We start from the raw sequence: 18,749 nt of genomic DNA on the forward strand, positions 1-18,749 counted from the left end.
TCTGCGTGGGGCCCTCGGACCCTCTTCTGTTCCTGGGCAGGATTCAGGCTCAGCTTCTGAGTTCTGAAGTGCCTGTGCCTCGTAAATTAAAACACTTGGACTTCAAGACTATAGGCCCGGCTCTGATACAACGTGATGAACTATCTGGAAAGGCTCTGCTGGGCTGGTCTTCTCTAAGTGTCTACGTTCAGGAGGCAGGAAGGTAGGAAGCCAGAGTTAAGATGCTGGGCTGGTGCCTCGCAAGGATGGAAAGGGATGGAAAGGTGACCTGCTGGGGCTGGACCTAGGGAGAAAATGTGGGTTAACCAGAGACACAAAGGCAGGAATCCACTGTGCCCACATGAAACCCCGCAGGGAGGGAGCGAGAGCTCCCTTGGTCCATCTGACTGTGCCACCTGACAAGGCTCCAGGTTCAGTTTGAAGACAGGAAATGGTGGCTCCCTGGATTCCGTGGCTGCTCTTGTGTGGCCTCCAGCCATTTGCGATGTACAAATGAGGGTGCAGGTGGTTTGGGGCCAATGTCCCGAATGCAGTGACGACCCCCGCTCCCCGGTTCCGGGAAGATGTGGAGGAAATCCTTTGGCACCGAGCAAGCAAACAAACGCACACCCAAACAAAACAACACGAAAAGTCTGCACCGAAAACTTTCCACTTGCAAACATGTTTTTGTCACTGCCAAAGGTTTAGGATTGCAACATTTGGGCGTCTTTGGCCCCAAACCCGAGGACTCTGCAGTTTTCCCAAAGCACCTAAAATAAAGAATTCTTTTTGGCAAAAACAGTATGTTTGTAAACAGAAAGCCTTTATTTTTGAGAAACTCAATTTGCCCTTAGATGTAGAGTAGTCTGAATAAAGCCCCCGAGGCTATTTTCTCTCTGCTTCTCCTACTCCAGATTGTCACTGGCAGGTAGAAAATATCTTGTGTGTGTGTGTGTGTGTGTGTGTGTGTGTGTGTGTGTGTGTGGTTTCCATTAGCTGGGTGTGTGTTTGGAATTTGTGCTTGTCGGCCAGTTGCTGATTGCCTTCTGATGCTTCTCGAGAGAAAGCTTTGCGGATGAGCTTCTTCCAGACTCCAGGTTTCTTGTGCCCTGGGGTCATGAAGAGATAGGGCCAAACCTCCTTGCTTCTTGTCAGACCTACCCCAGCCACCCAAGCAAAGCACAGCTCTGAGTTGGAGTAGCTTGTTTTCTGACTTCTTTGTAGAACAACTTAGCTGCTAAGGATGAGCTGTCTTTTCCCTTCGACGGCCTGTAGGTGACATCTCCCTCACCCCCATTTCTTACTAGCAGCCCCTGTTCCCATAGAAGGCTGGAATAATCTCGATTTGGAGGATGGTGGCCTCAGGTCCTAACTCAATCTTAGAAATAATTCTCACCCAAATACTCAAAATTGAAAATAACTCTGGTCTAAAATCCTAAAATGGAAGACAGAGTTAAAATTTTGTAGTATTTCTGGGCTTGGCCACGGAAGGAAGTGTATAAATAAATACATATATTTATTTATGTTTTTATTAAGGTAAAATTTAAGTAGCATCAAATTAGCAATTCTAAAGCAGGCAATTTAGTGGCATTTAGTGCATGCACAGTGTTGTACAACCAATTCCCCTAAACTAGTTCCAAAACATTTTCGTCACTCCAGTGTAAACCCTCCTAACCTGTCAAGCAGTTACTTCCCAGACTCTTCCCCCCACCCCCCCACAGCCCCTGGCAACCACGAGTTGGCATCCTGTCGCTATGGATTCACCTATAGCTGGATAAGCCAAATAAATGGAATCATACATGTGGCCTTTTGCATCTGGCTTCTTTCAGTTAGCATCAGGTTTTTCAGATTTATCCATTTCGTGAGGACATTTGTCCCCAAAACAAATCCTGCTGAAGGGCTATTATGTCTCCTATTTAAAGTCAAATAGGAATTTGGGAAGCAGTGAGATGAACCCTGATGGGTTCGAGGACTTGGAGACACTGTCATCGGCTTCGGAGGCCAGCCTCTGCTCAGGGAAACACCCTCTGTCTTCCAACTCTGTTGTACCCTGGCTCTGTCCTGGATGATGCCTCCTGGGACCCTGACATCATGTCCTGCTCATGGCCCTTGCCATCTTCTTTCCAGCCCTGCTCCACATACAATGAACTGGCTCCTACTGCATGAATTCAGTGCCATCTTGCCTTGCTGCTGTGTGGGTGGGTTCAACAGATCTTAGAGAAAATGACTCTCTTGAAAATCAAGGAGAAGACAAGTAGTGGATTCCTAAACTTCCAGCACTTCTCAGCTTGTTAGGCAGCCCTGTCTTAACACCTGGACAGGAAGAAGGTGCTGGATTAAGAGAATACCTGGAAAAGATTACTTAGTCATGAAAAGATTTTAGTGTGTGCCTATAATAAATTTATTTTAAGGATATAAACTTAAAATGGTTTTCCATATGGCCTTTTCTCTTTTATGTTTTATTACCATTGTCTCTTCATAAAAAAAAAAAAAAAAGCAAAAACCCAGGCTGACATCATTCCTATGATTATTATTGATTTTACCTGTTTTGATGTTTTTCCTCATTTTTTATATCTTCACTGTATTTTTTAAAAAGATTTTATTTATTTATTCACGAGAGACACACAGAGGGAGGCAGAGACAAAAGCAGAGGGAGAAGCAGTCTCCCTGCAAAGAGCCAGATGCTGAACTCGATCCCAGGACCCTGGGATCATGCCCTAAGCCGAAGGCAGATGCTCAACTGCTGAACCACCCAGGCATCCCATCCTCACTGTATTTTTAAAACTTTTCTGGAGGTCAAATAATTCATCCTTCTGGAATTGGAATTCTCTCATTCCGGAATTAGGAAACTGGAGTGTACTAATTTTAATAACTTTTCTGTCCTTGCTGAAACTTAGAGCGTTTACTCGGAGCGGCCTTATCTGTCCACTAGGTGGCGCCCATATGCTATTGCAAATGGGTTCTGTCCTTGAAGTCGAAGAATTTGGAAAACAATTTGTCTTCATTTAAGGTAAATACAGGAATTCGCTCTACAATCTGTACGTGCTTTGTGGATTACAGTTTTTCTTCCTCATTCTCTTCTTGACTGCTCTTTTCACTATGGCATCATGACCAAGTGCAGGGCCTAAGTTTCAATGCTGCCTCTGTCAATCACTTGCTATACGACCTTGAGCAACTTCAATGTTCTTAATAGAAAATGAAGTTAATAATAACACAGTAACACATACCTCATAGGGTGGTTGTGAGAATTAAAAAAAAGTTAATATGTATTAAAGCATTTGTGTTACATTGTTTGCTTTTTTTTTTTTTTTTTCTTATTTATGATAGTCACACAGAGAGAGAGAGAGAGGCAGAGACAGAAGCAGGCTCCATGCACCGGGAGGCCCGACGTGGGATTCGATCCCGGGTCTCCAGGATCGCGCCCTGGGCCAAAGGCAGGCGCCAAACCGCTGCGCCACCCAGGGATCCCGATTGTTTGCTTTTTTAAAAAAATACTTTGTCTTTTTCTCCCCAGCTACATGAAAAATAACTGACATTTAACATCGTATAATTTTAAGGTGTACAATGTGATGATTTGATATGCGTGTGCACAGCAAAATGATTACCACAACAGACTTAGTTACATGCTTGCTATATTATCAATATTATCAATATTGTTGATCCTCACTGGGACATTGCTAATCACTTAGACCAATGTTTCCCATACACCAGTTCAAAGACTAGTGATATCAGAATCACTTATGGATCTTGTTTAAAATATAGATGTATGAGCTCCATATCTGGAGTGTCTATTTTAGTAATTTGGGGGAAGGGCTTGGGGACCTCCATTTAGAAGTTTCTCAAGTAATTCTGATGCTCAGCTAGGTTTGGAAACAAGTGACGTAGACTACCCAAGACATCCCACTGAGGTATAAGAGGTTTATGCTACCTGGACGCTGGCACTTTTTAATTCCCCTAAACATGGGGAATGTGCCATCCAAAGCTCTGTCCATTGGGATGATTCCCTCTCACTATTGTCTTTCAAGGCTACCCTGGGAATGAGGCTATTAAGCAGCCCCTGGCTATTTTTGGCTTGTACCCTCATATTCAGCTGACCCCAGGATAAATCAAGCTTGGGCTTTTTCATTCGCCATTAGCTGTTCAAAACAGATGTTCCATGTGGCAATAAATATGAGCCAAGGAGATGGTGGTAATGCAATGATGGTAAGTACCGTGGGGGGTCTGGGCTGCCTGATTGTATGGGTTGCTTATGCCCTTGATATGGAGATCTGCTTCACAAGGGATTACAGCTGGGCTTGCCCAACCATGTGGCTTGATGGGTATGATGCAACCCAGCCTGTCATGGATGACTGGTTACTTGGTGTCCTGGGGTCAGGTACTCTCCATTTCTTCCAGGGCCCAATAGCATGCTAGGAACTGTTCTCTCTAGACTTGTGTAGTTATTTGCTGTAGTTGACATGGCCTGCTCCAGAAATTTAAGTGTCTACCTGAGTCGTGATTTTCCTAGCGTAGATTGCCAAAACTTCCACACCGTGTCTTTTTTCCATCACTAATGCTTCTAACGCCATAGGGTCTGCTGGGACATAAGGCTCAAATTGGTAGGCCACTTGCCTTTCAGCCTGGACCTTTTTTACAGACCCGTTTCCTGTTTGGCTCCTATTCAAAAACTTGGGACCCTTGTTAAATGGATGTGAGCAGTATTCCTAATTGCCGAATCCAAAGAGCCCAAAGAAACCCACTGAGTGTTGTGCTGAAGTCTTTGCTTTAGTGAGGGGGAGATGCAATAATTTGTTCTTTCCTTTGGCTAAGATGTCTTGGCATACCCCAGATCTGGGTTCTCTATTTTTTATTTTTAAAGATTTTATTTATTTGAGAGAGAGAGAGAGAGAGAGAGAGAATGAGAATGAGCAGGAAGGGCAGAGGGAGAGAGGGAGAAACAGACTCCCTGCTGAGCAGGGAGCCCAAGATTATGACATGAGCTGAAGGCAGGTATTTAACTGACTGAGCCACCCAGGCATGATCTGGGAGCTGTACTGCTGTGGCAAGCCCTTGGGTCCTCATGGAGTTACTTCCCATTGTGTTTATTGCATGAATCTGACTTATAAAAAGCCCCAGGGTATTTGCCACTTGTTGCTCATCAGGTCTTGTTCACATGGTGTCATCACCAGGGTGATGCTCTGCAGATGTCCAGCTGGTCCAGGCCTCCTCAGACTGTATGATGACAGAGAGGGGAGAGTTAACACAGCCTTGGGTCAACACTGAAAGTGAATACCTTTGTCTGTTTTGAGTAAAGGCAAACTGTTTCTGATCCTCCTTCTGGATTCGGGTGCGAAGGGCACAATCCCCAGATCAGAGGCTCTATTCTGTGTACCTGAGCATCCTGCACTTTAGTTAAGATATGCTGTCTAGCAAGGAAGCCTCAGTTTCAGTTCACGGGAGTCCATCATCCTTCAGCACCCGTCTGGTTTCTTTCTGCAGGGATCAGACTGATTAATTAAATGGTGATATGATAGGGGCCACACCATGCATCCTGCAAATCTTTGAAGGTAATTCTAAGCTTTAGAATCCACCCCAAGATATGATGTTTTTAATTTGCTATCTTGGCTAGGGTAGGGGGCAGTTTTAGAGTCTTCCCCTTGAATTGCCTCACTATGGTAGCTCTTATCTGCGTGGGCAGTTGCCACTGCCAAGTATTCCCATCCCTGTGATTCATGTACAGCCTAGAGTAATGGCTAGGGAATGGGTTCACTCACCCAGAGTCCTGATCCTCCAGCACGGAGTCCTCTGGGGAGGAGGGGGGAAGTGGGGAGAGGGACTTGGTGGGGAGTGAGGGGAGAGATGGATGGAGCAATACTTTGGTTAGTTGCTTTACCTGGCCTCTGGGGGCGCTGTTCTGGAACACTCATCTCTTACCTCTGCCGACATCGCCCTCAGAACATGACTTTGACTTTGCTACTCATTAGGACAATTGTCAGTCCAGCTTCCAGTAGCTGAGTATAGCTGCTGGCCTCTCGTATTTTGGGTCTTTTTTTAAATATTTCATTTATTCATGAGAGACACAGAGAGAGAGATAGAGACATAGGCAGAGGGAGGAGCAGGCTCCATGCAAGGAGCCAGATGTGGGGCTCCATCCCAGGTCTCCAGGATCACGCCCTGGGCCAAAGGCAGACGCTCAACCTCTGAGCCACCCAGGGATCCCTCGTATTTTGGGTCTTGTCATCCCCATTGTTAAACCAGTGGGCTGCAGAATTCTGTATTGCCGTCTCCTGCCGCCCTGCCCTGCAGAGAAGGGCACCCACTGAGGTTTCCAGCGATGCTGTCAGCTGACCAGCTCCCTCGTCATTGCTTCAGTAGGTGGCATGCCCTCAGCGTCTTCCCATGGAAGAGCATCTGCTGGGTTTTCTGGCCTCACACGGAATGTTCGGTCATGCTGCCCACTCCCCTGAGCCTGTCTATCCTTCCTTCACTGTCCATCATGCAGCTCTGGCACTTTGTTCTTCTTTAGAATGGCCATCATTTGCTCCAAGCTTCCCAGAGCCACTCCAGCAGCAAGCTAGCTCTACCTCTTGGAGTTTATTCGGGGTGTTGTATGAATTGTGTAACCCCCCCACCCCCCCACCACCATAAATCCATATGTTGAAGTACTAACCTCCTGTACCTCTGAATGTGATTGTATTTGCATACAGGCTCTTCAAAGGAATAATTAAATTAAAATGAGGTCATTAGGGTGAGCCGTAATCTAATCTGACTGGTGTCTTTAGAAGAAGAGGAGATTAGGACGCAGACACACACAGACGGAAGACCTCGTGAGGACACGGGGGGGAAGGCAGCCACCTACAAGCCAAGGAAGGAGGCCCTCAGAGGAAACTAACCCTGCTGACACTCTGATACCAGTCTTCTAGATTCCAGGACCGTGAGGAAATGCATATCTGTAGGTTAAGCCTCCAGGTCTGTGGTGCTTTGTTCCAGCAGCCTGAGCAAACTGGTCCAGGTGTTGCATCCATAGCACAGGACAGTGTTCCCTTGTTGATACACTGTCCCTTCTTCGACTTGGTGTCCTGCCCCTGATCCAGAGCCCCGAGGGCCAGCGTCTCCATCCTCTCCCGGCTCCAGCCAGGACATGCTGCCTGGGGCCCACAGGTCCTTCAGGGGCCATCCCTTTCCTCCCTTGGAAAGCCCAGCATTTATTTCCCTGGCCCATCACGTTGTGACCTAATGCTAGTGCCTGAGGGGAGGGGGTAGAGATTCTGTGTGTGTGTGTGTGTGTGTGTGTGTGTGTGTGTGCATCTCCCAGGGTAAAGGTCTCTGCACAATGTCCTCAAGCAATAGGAAGGCTCTAGCCCTGACTGGGAGGAGTGGCCTCTTCTGGAGGTTCAGAGAATTCAAGGGGCTCTAGGATTCAAGACTGGAGGGCATCGCTCTGGACAGCCCTACTCTGTACGTCAGGACGCCGTTCTTTTATACAGGAGCTCGGAGTTTTGCCCTAGCAGAGTTGCCAGGTTGGGGGATAAAGTTCTGTGTAGCTCTGCTGGCTTTCTGAGTGAGTCCCGGGCCTGATCCTTAGCTTTCTCTGCAATTTGAATAGGAGTGGCCGAGTCCCCTCACAGACTGGCAAGGAAGACTTCTGGCTGCCATCCTTAGTATTCAGCTGATGGTTGATGTCCTTAGACCTTCATGGTCACTCTCCCAAACATCTGCAGCCCCCAGCAATGGGGGATCTCATGTCTTGAGAAAGACTCCATCCCATAGGGATTTCTCAAGCAACTGATGCTTGAGTGTTTCCTGCCCCATAGGCCACCCTAGTTCACTGTGGTGGAAGTTTCAGCATCTACACTCCCTCTGTGAGCCAGGGACTACGTGGTGGGGTCCTCATTGCTGGCCACGCAGTGGGTAATCAAGCTCCAGAATCCTATCCGCGAGCCTCCACTCTCCTGAAGCACTTCTGGTGTGAGGCTGGGTTCCAGGGAGGCAGACTCTGAGGGGGGCATTAGCATGTGGGATCTTTGTTAGGGGGCACTCTTACGATCCAGGAGGAAGGAAGGAAGCAGGAAGGGGGAGATGAGAGGCTACACAATGCTGCTGTTACGCCCCTGGGACACTGGCGTGGTCCTTGGAGTCATGCTGAGTCAAAACAGGAGGGTCAGGCTGTCATGCTCCTGACCTGTCAGTGGGTCCTTGGATTCCAGCTGTCGCAGGAAAAGGGTATGATCTTGTGCAAAGTGGTTCCCTTCAGCCAAAGGCAGCATCTGCGGAGGACAGACTGCCCCCCGCCCCCCAGCCCTGGGGAAATGCACCCGTCGGTCCTGAAGAAGTTCTGGAAAATGCAGAAGGCATTCAAGACAATAAGCCAAAAAGTCTTCATTCTTCTGGGGTCACTTTGAACTTCAGGCTGGTCAAGGCTCCGTGCTGACACCTCCTTCTGGTGGATGGAGCACGAAGCCGGGATTGTGCCCCAAGCTGGAAGCAGCACGTGGACAGGCGGTGCTGTCATTAGAGGGGTTACTCTTCTTATCCCCGGGAGTGGCAGTCATCTCCAGGAAGGTGTGTGACCCTAGAAGGCTCAGGCCCCGCTCAGCCGCCTTGGTCTCTTGGACACCGGTTCTCTGGTGTGAATCCGAGCTCCCACCTGCTGCTGGGCTGTCATCAAGCCAGAAGTGACACTGAGACAGCCCAGCTGCCACTGGCGCACGGGGAGCGGGTGAAGGTGAACCCGGGGACTGCAGGCAGAGGCGCACCGGGGCTCACCCGCACGTTGGAGCTGCACATCCCAGGGCTGCACACCCCAGGGCCGACCACAACAAAAGCTCCGAAGAGGAAAGGTCAGACCCATGAAGTGCTATTTGTTTTCACTGAAACTTGATCCCTCCCACTTAACACCGGTCTAACCAGCAACGGAATCAATTACCACGTGTCAGCCCGAAATCTGACACAAGGAATGAAAGAAGGACACAACCTCCCCAGGGGGGTGGCAGGCGGGCAGAGAGGGCCGGGAGAGAGGGCTCGGGGAGGGCCGCCTGGATGAGCCACTCGGTCCTGTAACTAAGGGTTAAAGACCCTGCTTCCCTTCCCTGGCTCCCTCTGCTGCGAGCCCGGATCATTACCCGTTTGCGCTGCGGCTGTTTCTATCGCAAAGGGTGGTCAGGCCTGTGAGGTTATTCGACTTCGGTTACAGAAGTTGCTCCATTTAATAATGGAAGACCCAGAGGTTCTAGACAGTGATTATTTAATCTTGCTCTAGGAGCGAGAATTCCTGGCAGATCAAGTTCGGCCGCCCCGTGCCTATTTGAGCTGATTGGGTTCCTGCCTTTCTTGGGCTTGTGTTAAGTGTGGTGTCAGCTCGTCCGAGTGCCCGGTTCGGGTGATGTCATCCACTTTCCACATTTATGCAAGTCTCCAAAAGAGAGCTCCCCGGGGCTGCTCGGGCTGAGACCAGAAAAGTTCAGTGGATGAATCTGGGCAGACGTGCTCTTTCACCAGCTCCGATTAAGTAAGAAGTTTTTGTCCATAAAGAACACCTGAACTCTGAGCCTTTCATCAATAGGGGCCTAAGATACAGAAATCTCTTGCCTTTAGGTAGAGCATTAGATGGACATTGTCTTGTTCTTTTTCTTTCTTTTCTTTCTTTTTTTTTTTTTTTAAATAGGTGTTTACTTATTTATTAGAGAGAGAGCCAGAGAGAGCGAGAGAGCGTGATCGCGGGGAGGGGCAGAGGGAGACGGAGAAGCAGGGAGCCCCAGGTAGTGCTCGATCCCAGGATCCCGGGATCATGGCCTGAGCGGAAGGCAGCCGCTTCCCCAGCTGAGCTACCCAGGCGCCCCAGGTGGATATTTTCTAGTCTGTTCTGTAAATGGTTTTGCCTCTCTGATTGCCCTAGCATGTGAAGGTTCAAAGTGCGAAGCATTGATTGGAGCATAGGTACAAGGAGCAGGAAGCATCCTTCAGAGATCCTGGTGGCATAAAAGGTATTTCCATTTATCAGCAGGAATTGATGAAGAGCCGAATTGTTGCGCAACCAGATGATTCCATGGTGGGTGGAATAGCACGTGGCCTGCTTCGGAATGAATCAGGAGCTTATCCTTTGCTGCACTCATTACCGCCAAGTGGTCTTATGGTATCGAGACCTCTTGACGACACTACTTTCAGATTATTTCTTTTCTTCTGACCTACGTGAATGCTCAGTCTTGGGTTCCTTTGTCGGCAGAGAGAGATTTGCAGGCTCTCTTTCTCTTTGCTTTTTCAGGGCAATGCCACCGACAGGCAGGATTTTCTTTGCTGCTGGCAATGTAATGCTCCTCGAATCTTCATCATCATCTCCGCTCCTTGGTTCCCTGGGCTCAGCTCTGCACCCCTCTCTGGGTAGAAACTGTCTTCCTGACACCTTGAACTCAGCGCTGGCAAAATGGCATCAATCATCTCTCCCTGGCTTGTATCCTTCTTCACATCTCTTCTCCATTTCCAATGTGGGAGCAAATTCCCCGGGGTCACTTAAGCTTGAAACCTGAGATACTTTCTTGATCCTCCCCATCTCCCTTATCCCCTACATCATCAGATGCTATTGATTTTTGCCTCCTAAATATTTCTCACATTTGCCCCTCTGCCATCCTGCCACTTGGGCCTCATTTTATGCCACCATATTCTTGTTCTGCCTATTCTGACAGCCTCAGACTCTCATCTCTGTGGCTTTGCTTATGTTTTTTTCCTTTTCTAGAGTGTGTTCCTTTGTTTTGGCTTTTTCTTTAAAGATTTTATTTATTTATGAGAGATACAGAGAGGCAGAGACATAGGCAGAGAGAGAAGCAGTCTCTCCCCCAAGGAGCCCGATATGGGACTCGATCCGGGGACGCCGGGATCACACGCTGAGCCAAAGGCAGATGCTCAACCACTGAGCCACCCAGGCGTCCCTAGCTTTTCCTTTTTAACCAGCAAACCTGAAGACTTTAAGACTCAAATTGGGGGTCACTTATTAAAAGAGGAAGCATCGGTTACTTCATTGTTTTCACATCTGCATTTTCTCTTGCATTCTCTTTCTTAATTCCCTCCCTGTCTGTCCACCTTTCCCAGTTGGAAGGTCTGGAGTCATCTTTAGCCCCTCAGATGCTATCAGTTACCCATGTTGAATTACTGCTGAAATGCACCTGCTTTTCTTCCCGTCTCCACCATCGATTTTCACCTGATTTTGGCATAAGCCGTACACTCATCTCCCAGTGAATCTTTTCTTCTCCTTCCAACCTTCAGCTCACCATGGGATTCATCTGTCTCAAGTCCTTCTTTGTTCAAAACCTTCTCTGAACCCATTTTCTGCAGAGAAATGTCCTAAGTCCCTAGCACACATTTGGAGCCCTTTACAACCTGGTTCTAATTTACCATGTTGAGGACAGGTGTTGTCATGTCCCCCCACCCCACCCCCATCTTGCATTCCCAGTGCCCCTCACCTGGCCTGCCCTCCAAGCCCCCCCAGTACTAGCTGCCTTAGAGCTGAGCCATCCTTCTCATGTTCTTGGCCTATGGCCGTGCTATTCTTGACTGGGGTCTTCTCTGGGTGTTGAAGTCCTGCTTACCTTTTAAGACCTAACGTAAATGGAACCACCATGTAAAGACTCTCCTGATTCCACCACTGGGAACATATCACTTTTTCCTTGCAGTTTTTTTAAAAAAAATATTTTTATTTATTTGAGAGAAACAGAGTTAGTGACAGAGATAGCGAGAGAGAGCAGGAACAGGGAGGAGAGGGAGAAGCAGTCTCCCCACTGAGCAGGGAGCCGGATGTGGGACTCGATCCCAGGACCCTGGGATCATGACCTGAGCTGAGGGCAGATGCTTAACCAGCCCACCCACGCTGCCCTTCCTTACAGGCTTGATGTCACTTACGACCCTGGTTTGCAATTTGCCAGTCAGCCCAGAATTACAGGCACTTAAGTGTCTGTTTCTTTTGAGCTTGTGGACAACACCCCAGAGAAGGGATGTGTTTGATTGCTGTGTTCCTCAGTACCTCGATTTAGCAACTACTCATTAAATCCATGACAAGAAATAGGAGCCATGTACTATATTATATTTACGATATTTTTTATTTGAGTATAGTTGACATACAATTCTACATTAGCTTCAGGTGCATAGCAGAGTGGTTCAAAGGTTGTACATTATGCTCTGCTCACCAGAAGTGTAGCTACCAGCTGTCACCATGCAACAGTACTGCAGGATCATTGGCTATATTCTTTGCTGTGCCTTTTATTCCCCTGACTTATTCATTCCATAACCGAAAGCCTGCCTATGTATAAACGACTGGAAGCCTGTATATAAAGACCATGAACTTTAAACGTATATTTCAAAAGGAAAGTTCCTATTTTTCCTTGAAGTATGATTGACATATGACATTACATTAGTTTCAAGTGTACAACAAAATACTTCGGTGTTTGTACGTATTTAAAAATGATCACTGCGATAAGTCAACATCTCCCCATACATAGAGAAGTTTTTCCCTGTGATGAGAACTTTTAAGATCTAAAAAGCATTCTTTACTTTTGATGGTGTTCCTTTTTACATCTGCACTATTATTTCTAAAATCTTTATTAATACGAAACACATACCGGATATCTTGTCTTTTTAAATACTTTGTCCAAACCCTTAATTTGAAAACTATAAGGTAGGATTCATATAAGCACAACAGAAAAAAACGTTTCTGAATTGTGATTTAAAAGTAATCATTTGCTGGGTTTAAACTTTATGTTTCAAACTGGAGCTTGTACAGATGAAGCATGAATCAGGTGTGATGCAGTCTCTCTGGCTTTGGTGGGACAGGGCTCCCACCCCAAGGAATTTTCTTTAACAGTGGCCTCTGATGTTCAGGGACTGGATCAGTGGAAATGAATAGCCAAAACCATATCTTGCTACATAATAAATGGTTGTCGGATGTAATGCACAATCTCCATATATATATGTATACGTATATAGTGAACATGTGGACAACAGATGATTTTTAGATGTGACTAACATACTCATTAGGCATTTTAAGCAAAATTCTCCACTAGTCTCATTGTCCTGAAGTTGAAATACAAGAAGTTGACTGTGCTTCAGAATCCTGAAGTTTAACTGGGATCCCTTTGAAGTCTTTTATTATGATTGATGAATCATTTCAACATTTTTCCTACATTCAAAGGCCCACAGTAAAAGATAAAATCAAGTACCTTACTAATCAAGGATACCACAAAAGACTGGAAATCAGGCGAAAATGTGACATGAGCAGTAATACTAAACTCAAAAACCTGTATCAATCACTACAAATTTCAAAAGAATTTGGAAACATTTAAAGCTTTTAAAAAGTGCACAGGACTGATTTCAGAAACCATTTGGGAAATATTTGGGTGTTATTTGTAATAGAAATAAACCCGCTTTGATACTTTTCTCAAGCAAATGTTTTACAATAGAGTTTGGCATCACAAATCAAGGATGGAGAAAGGTTCTGTACCTGTCTGTTTGCAAGTGGATTCCCAGGATAGGGCTGGGTTTCCGCCCCATGTCTGTGACAGCTGCTGATGAGACGAAACTTGCTTTTTTAAGGGAGGCTACTTTTATGCCCAGATGGGGAGGGTTATCACCCACAGACTGAGGTTTTGGGGTTTTGGGGTTCTTGGCAAGGACTGCTAAAGATCTGACTTATCCTTTATTCCACTTTCAACACTCTGGGACAAGCCCCATGGATGACTGATTCCTGAAACTGCCCTGCTGAGAGGTGAAGAGGAAACTTCCAGCACCCTGGGAGGAGCATGAGGATAGGTTCACAGTGGGAACCCACAAAAGAGGAGCTGCCCAGCTCAGGGAGCCAGTGAAATCACAGTGATCATTAACAGGGCAAGATAGTGAACAAAGCAGACTTAGATATCAAGACTGTCAAGGGCAAGGATCCAGATCATGCCCTCAAAACAACAAACTCCAGAGAGGTGTTGAAGTCGAAGATCGGCAACTTCTTATAATCTGGCTTCACCCCCATTTTTAAAAACTAGGAATTGAGTCCCCACAATCGGGTTGGATCAGCCATTTGTCCAGGCCAAGACTGCCATTGTCTTATAGTCTTGCTTCATTGTGTTACTTCCTGGGTCAGAAATCATCACCCATCCTCCCCTCCTTTAAGCGGCAGCCCAGAGCCTTTAGCCAGTATTCCAAGCCATCTAAGCACTGTCAGACTGACTCTTGCAGGCTTACTTCCCCTATCCTATAACATTACCAGAATGATTTTCCCTTTTTGCTCTCATCCAATAGCAACATTGCCCAGACTCAAAACACTGTCTCACATCTCATTACCTCCAGAAAAACTTCCCGGATCACCCAACATAAATGAGACCATTTCCTCTTTTATGCCTCGAAGAGTCTCCTGGCTTGTCACCTTCATGATGCTCAGTCCACGCTGTCTAGGGCTGTTGCCCTGTATGTTCCCATTGAGAATCTTGAGCTTCTATAAGCTCATAGACAATAAAGGACACTCTGTTTTTCCTTTTCAGCAGCACTGGGCACAATGCCTAGCATGCACAGCAATGGCTCAGCACATATTGTGGAGCTAACCAGGTAAATTGGGTTTTATGTAATGGTTGGTACCTAAAGTAGCTTACATATAAGCCCATCCATCCATCCGTCCATCCATTTCTACATTGACTACATATTCTATCCACGTCAGTGCTTGGTCCTGGAAATACCGCAATGAGCAATAAAGTCATGATGCCCATCATCACAGAGTTTATAATCTTGTAGAGGAAAAGAAATAGTTACACAACTAACCATCACAATACGGTGGATTACTCTTATAGAATGCTTACTCCGTGCCAGTCATTATGCTAAATTCTTCTTCATATTATGTTATTGAATTTTCATTACCACCGTTGGAGATAAGCATTATTATCACTTTCTTGTGGATAAGGGGATGGAAGCTTAGCATATTTGTTATCTTAACTCCCCAAAGCCATCTGACTAGTGAGCGGGAAAGCCGGAGACTGACCCAGACTGTTTGACTCCAGAGCCGGTGCTTTTTAACCACCACGTGGTATAAATAATTACTGATATTAGAGGGATGACACATACCACAAATATCACATGTGTTAGTTTCCTATGGCTGCTATAACAAATTACCACAAACTTAGTGTCTCGAAACAACACACATTTATTATCTTAAAGTTCTTTGGGTCAGAAATCTAACATGGGTCTCACCAGGCTAAAGCCAAGTTGTGGGCAGGACTACATTCCATCAGAGTTTCTAGGGGGAATCCCATTGCCTTGCCTTTTCCAGCTAGAGCTGCCAGCTTTCCTTGACCCATGGCCCCTTCCTGGATCTTCAAAGCCATCAGAGTCATTTCTCTCTGACCAGGCTTCTAACTTCATATTTCTCTCTGACCACCAGTGAGAAAGATTCTCTGCTTTTAAGGACTCATGTGATTATGTCTGGCCCACTTGGTAATCCAGGACAATCTCCCTATCTCAAGATTCTTAATCATAGCTGCATGACCCCTTTTACCATGTAAGGTGACATAAGATTAGGGATATCTTGGGGGGTGGGCACTATTCTATGGCCATACAATAAGATGATGTAACAAGGGGAGCAGTTGAGGGGTATAGGAAGGGCTTAGGCTTCCCGGGAGGGACAGGCACTCCAGGCTGAGGACCAAGGAGGTGCAAAGCCCCTGAAAAGCCACAGAGTTGGGGCCTTACCAAGTCTGAGAGTGACCAAATGTGGTGAATAGAGGAGGAGGAGTGGCTCCTGCTATGGCTGGAGAGGATGGCAGGGGTCAGATCTTGAGAAACATGCCCTGCAGGTAGGGGAAGGATTCTGTTATGATTCTAGGAGAAAATGACAGTAAGTAAAAGTGTCAAAAAAAGGCCATGATAGATTTGCATTTTCAGATCACTCTGCTACTGTGTAGAGAACAGGTTGGAGGGGAGCATAAGTGCACACAATTAGTAGGGTATTTCAGTAGTTCACGTGGGAGATGTTGATGGCCTAGACCAGGATAGGGGCACTGCAGGTGAGGAGAGGCCAGTCTGGGCTCTTCTCCAGAGCAGATAGCAGGGTTGGGGATTGCCTGAATGTGAAGTAAGGGAGACATATTCAAGTTTCTAAGTGGGATAACCAGAGTGGGTAAGGCCTTTCGTGTTGACACAGTGGTGGCTAGAGAACGCCAGGCTTGTGGATGGGAGTGAGAATGATCAGAACCAAGTGTCTGTAGAAGTAGCAAAGACAATTAATATAGGAAAGAAAATTTATCATGGTGGTAGGAGGCCAGCAAGCAGCATCAGGGAAAAATTTGGCAGAATCATTCCTTTTAGTTCTTGTAATTGAATATTTACAGAGGCCATACTGCCCCCCCCCCCCCCCCCCCCAAAAGCTCTATTGTTTCCATTAGATTCATGGCTTGGGAGAGGTCTCCAGGGTAGCTAAGCTACCTAGTGGCTGCAGGGACAAGCCCTGGCACCAGTGGGATGCCAGAGGAGCCCCTCAACAGCTTCAGAGATGTCTAGTCATGCTTGCAGGTGATCCTTTTGAAAAACTATTTGCCCAGTCCAGCTTGTAGGCCAGCCAGCCTGTTGAGGTGAGTCAGGTGGCCACCATCTTCTTAATGAGTTTCACCTCCTCTCTAGAACATGGTTCTCCAGGAAGTCCACAGAGATGGAGATGTGTGTAGACAAAAGCCAGGGCACACAGATCCAAAAGGGCCTGGCTCAGGTTCTTCTCCAGAACCAGGGTGGCTTCCATGAAATACAGGACTTTACTCTATTCATCCTGGGATGCTTCTGCACATTCTGGGCGAGGCTGTAGCCACTGCACTGGTTTTGCATCTTCAACACCCTTGCAATTCTTCTAAGCCAGCTCATGGAAGAAGTGGTCCAGCCCTCCAGTGCCACATTGTTCACGGTGGAAATAGAAGCCCAGACAGTAGTGGGTGTAGGAGACCCACAGATGCATGTTGACCAGGAACCTGATGGCAACCTCCACCTCAATGGAATAATTCTGTTGAATCTGGGAGCTCATGGTAGATCAATAATAAGGAGCTAAGCTCAAGTGAGGATGTTGGCTCATCCTGAAGTCAGAGGGTGACTGAGAAGATGGTTCTGAAGGTTGTGCCTATATAAAAAGTTGGAGGGTGGTTGCAGACTGGTGGAAGGGGCATCCCTGGGTCTGTTTGGTCCCAAGACTGTTGAAGCAAGAGACTGTGGATACTTTGCCTGCAGAGGCCTTATTTATTTATTTATTTATTTATTTATTTATTTATTTATTTATTTATTTATTTGCCATATTGCTTTAAGAGGACTCAGTACACACAGTTAAAATGTCTTCTGGAAAATTATGCAGACCAAATATTCTGATTGTTGGTTTGGTTTGACTAAGGGTGACAGATCTGTTATCATATTTCAGCCTCGCCATCTTAATAACCAAACATACTTTTGCTTCCTTGCACATGATACCTCTGTGCACACGTATATTTCTTCTGATCCTTAGCCCGATGACAGAATGATTCTTTGGGCACAGTATAGTATAACCTTGATTTTTCAATAAGATTCATTTTGTTCTTTAGTGAACACATATAGAATTGTATATTTCAACAAGGTTCACATTTTGCAAAAGGAATATTCTAGAGAAATACGTTTGGGCATGAGTTAATGATGGGACTTAACAAGGAAAAGCCATCAACCCACCATGCAAAACTGAATAACCGAATGACATGCACACACTTGTAACTACCAAGTTACTTTATATACCTGTCCTGGGATGAGAGTCCATAATTATCTTATTTAGATCTTATAATATGTCCACATCTACTAACATACGTTAGGTTTAGAAACTCCATACTGGAAGAGAATAGGTTCTCCCAGAAAGCAAGAACACTTTGGGATTCTTTGGCCTCCCATTTATCCCTGGGGACTACAGTTGTCTGCAGGCTGGGTTGACTCGGATGCCCAGACTTCTGCGGAGAGACATCCCTTTTGGTCTTTCCTATAGTCTGTTTCAGTGGTTCTCAAACTTCAGTGAGCTTAAGAATTACCCTACAGGGCTGTATAGATAAAGCGATGGATCTCATGCTTGTCTTGCAATGTAAGACAATTTTAAGGGTATTTTAGACTTTAATTTTTGCCTCTGGTGCTGATTGTAGAACCTAAACGCCATGGGGTTCTGGGAACCCAGTGCAATCTGGGGCTATAATTCCATGTCTGATTTTGGGAGGCATTTCAGCACCTACCTCTGAACAGAAAAGCAGCTGCAGTTAGAGATAGCAGGGGGACACATCATTGTGAACCTGATTAGATAACCAGAAGGGGATAAGCACCCTGTGGTCATGCGTGTGGTAAAGAGGTCCTGGAGTAGCAAAACAGCAGATATTAGTTGTCACATGCCAGTGCAAGAACAGAGGTGGACCTAGGGTATATGCAATGAGATTCCTCTCCACGGGAAGGACCAAGGTTATCACCTGGTGTTGTACAACCAAAGGCCTATCGTAGTTTCAGTAAAAAGAAGTATTGGGAGCATCCCACTGCTTGTGGTACACACAATATTGCCATAGGCCAGACAAGCTCTAGCACTGACTTTTATAGTTACATTAGCCCCTGCCATGTTAAAACAGACGCATTAATTTGAAGTTTTGTGGCTTTTTATCATCTTGATTACATTTATTTTAAGTGTTATTGTGATTTTATAGTGGCCGAAGTGTTCTAAGTGGAGGAAACTTATTTCTAGTTTTTGGTGGGTTGACATTTAAGAAATATTACAATATAAGCAAATTACTCAGACTTGAGGC

The 18,749-nt window shown here is 46.1% G+C and overlaps 1 pseudogene; it reads right to left on the bottom strand.

Annotated features, from left to right (window-relative positions):
- Positions 1-16,472: 16,472 nt before the first annotated feature.
- LOC121479297 lies at positions 16,473-16,987 on the bottom strand (annotated as a pseudogene).
- Positions 16,988-18,749: the final 1,762 nt, after the last annotated feature.

This window comes from Vulpes lagopus, chromosome 20 (genome assembly GCF_018345385.1).
Source record: "Vulpes lagopus strain Blue_001 chromosome 20, ASM1834538v1, whole genome shotgun sequence".
NCBI classification, from domain to species: Eukaryota; Metazoa; Chordata; class Mammalia; order Carnivora; family Canidae; genus Vulpes; species Vulpes lagopus.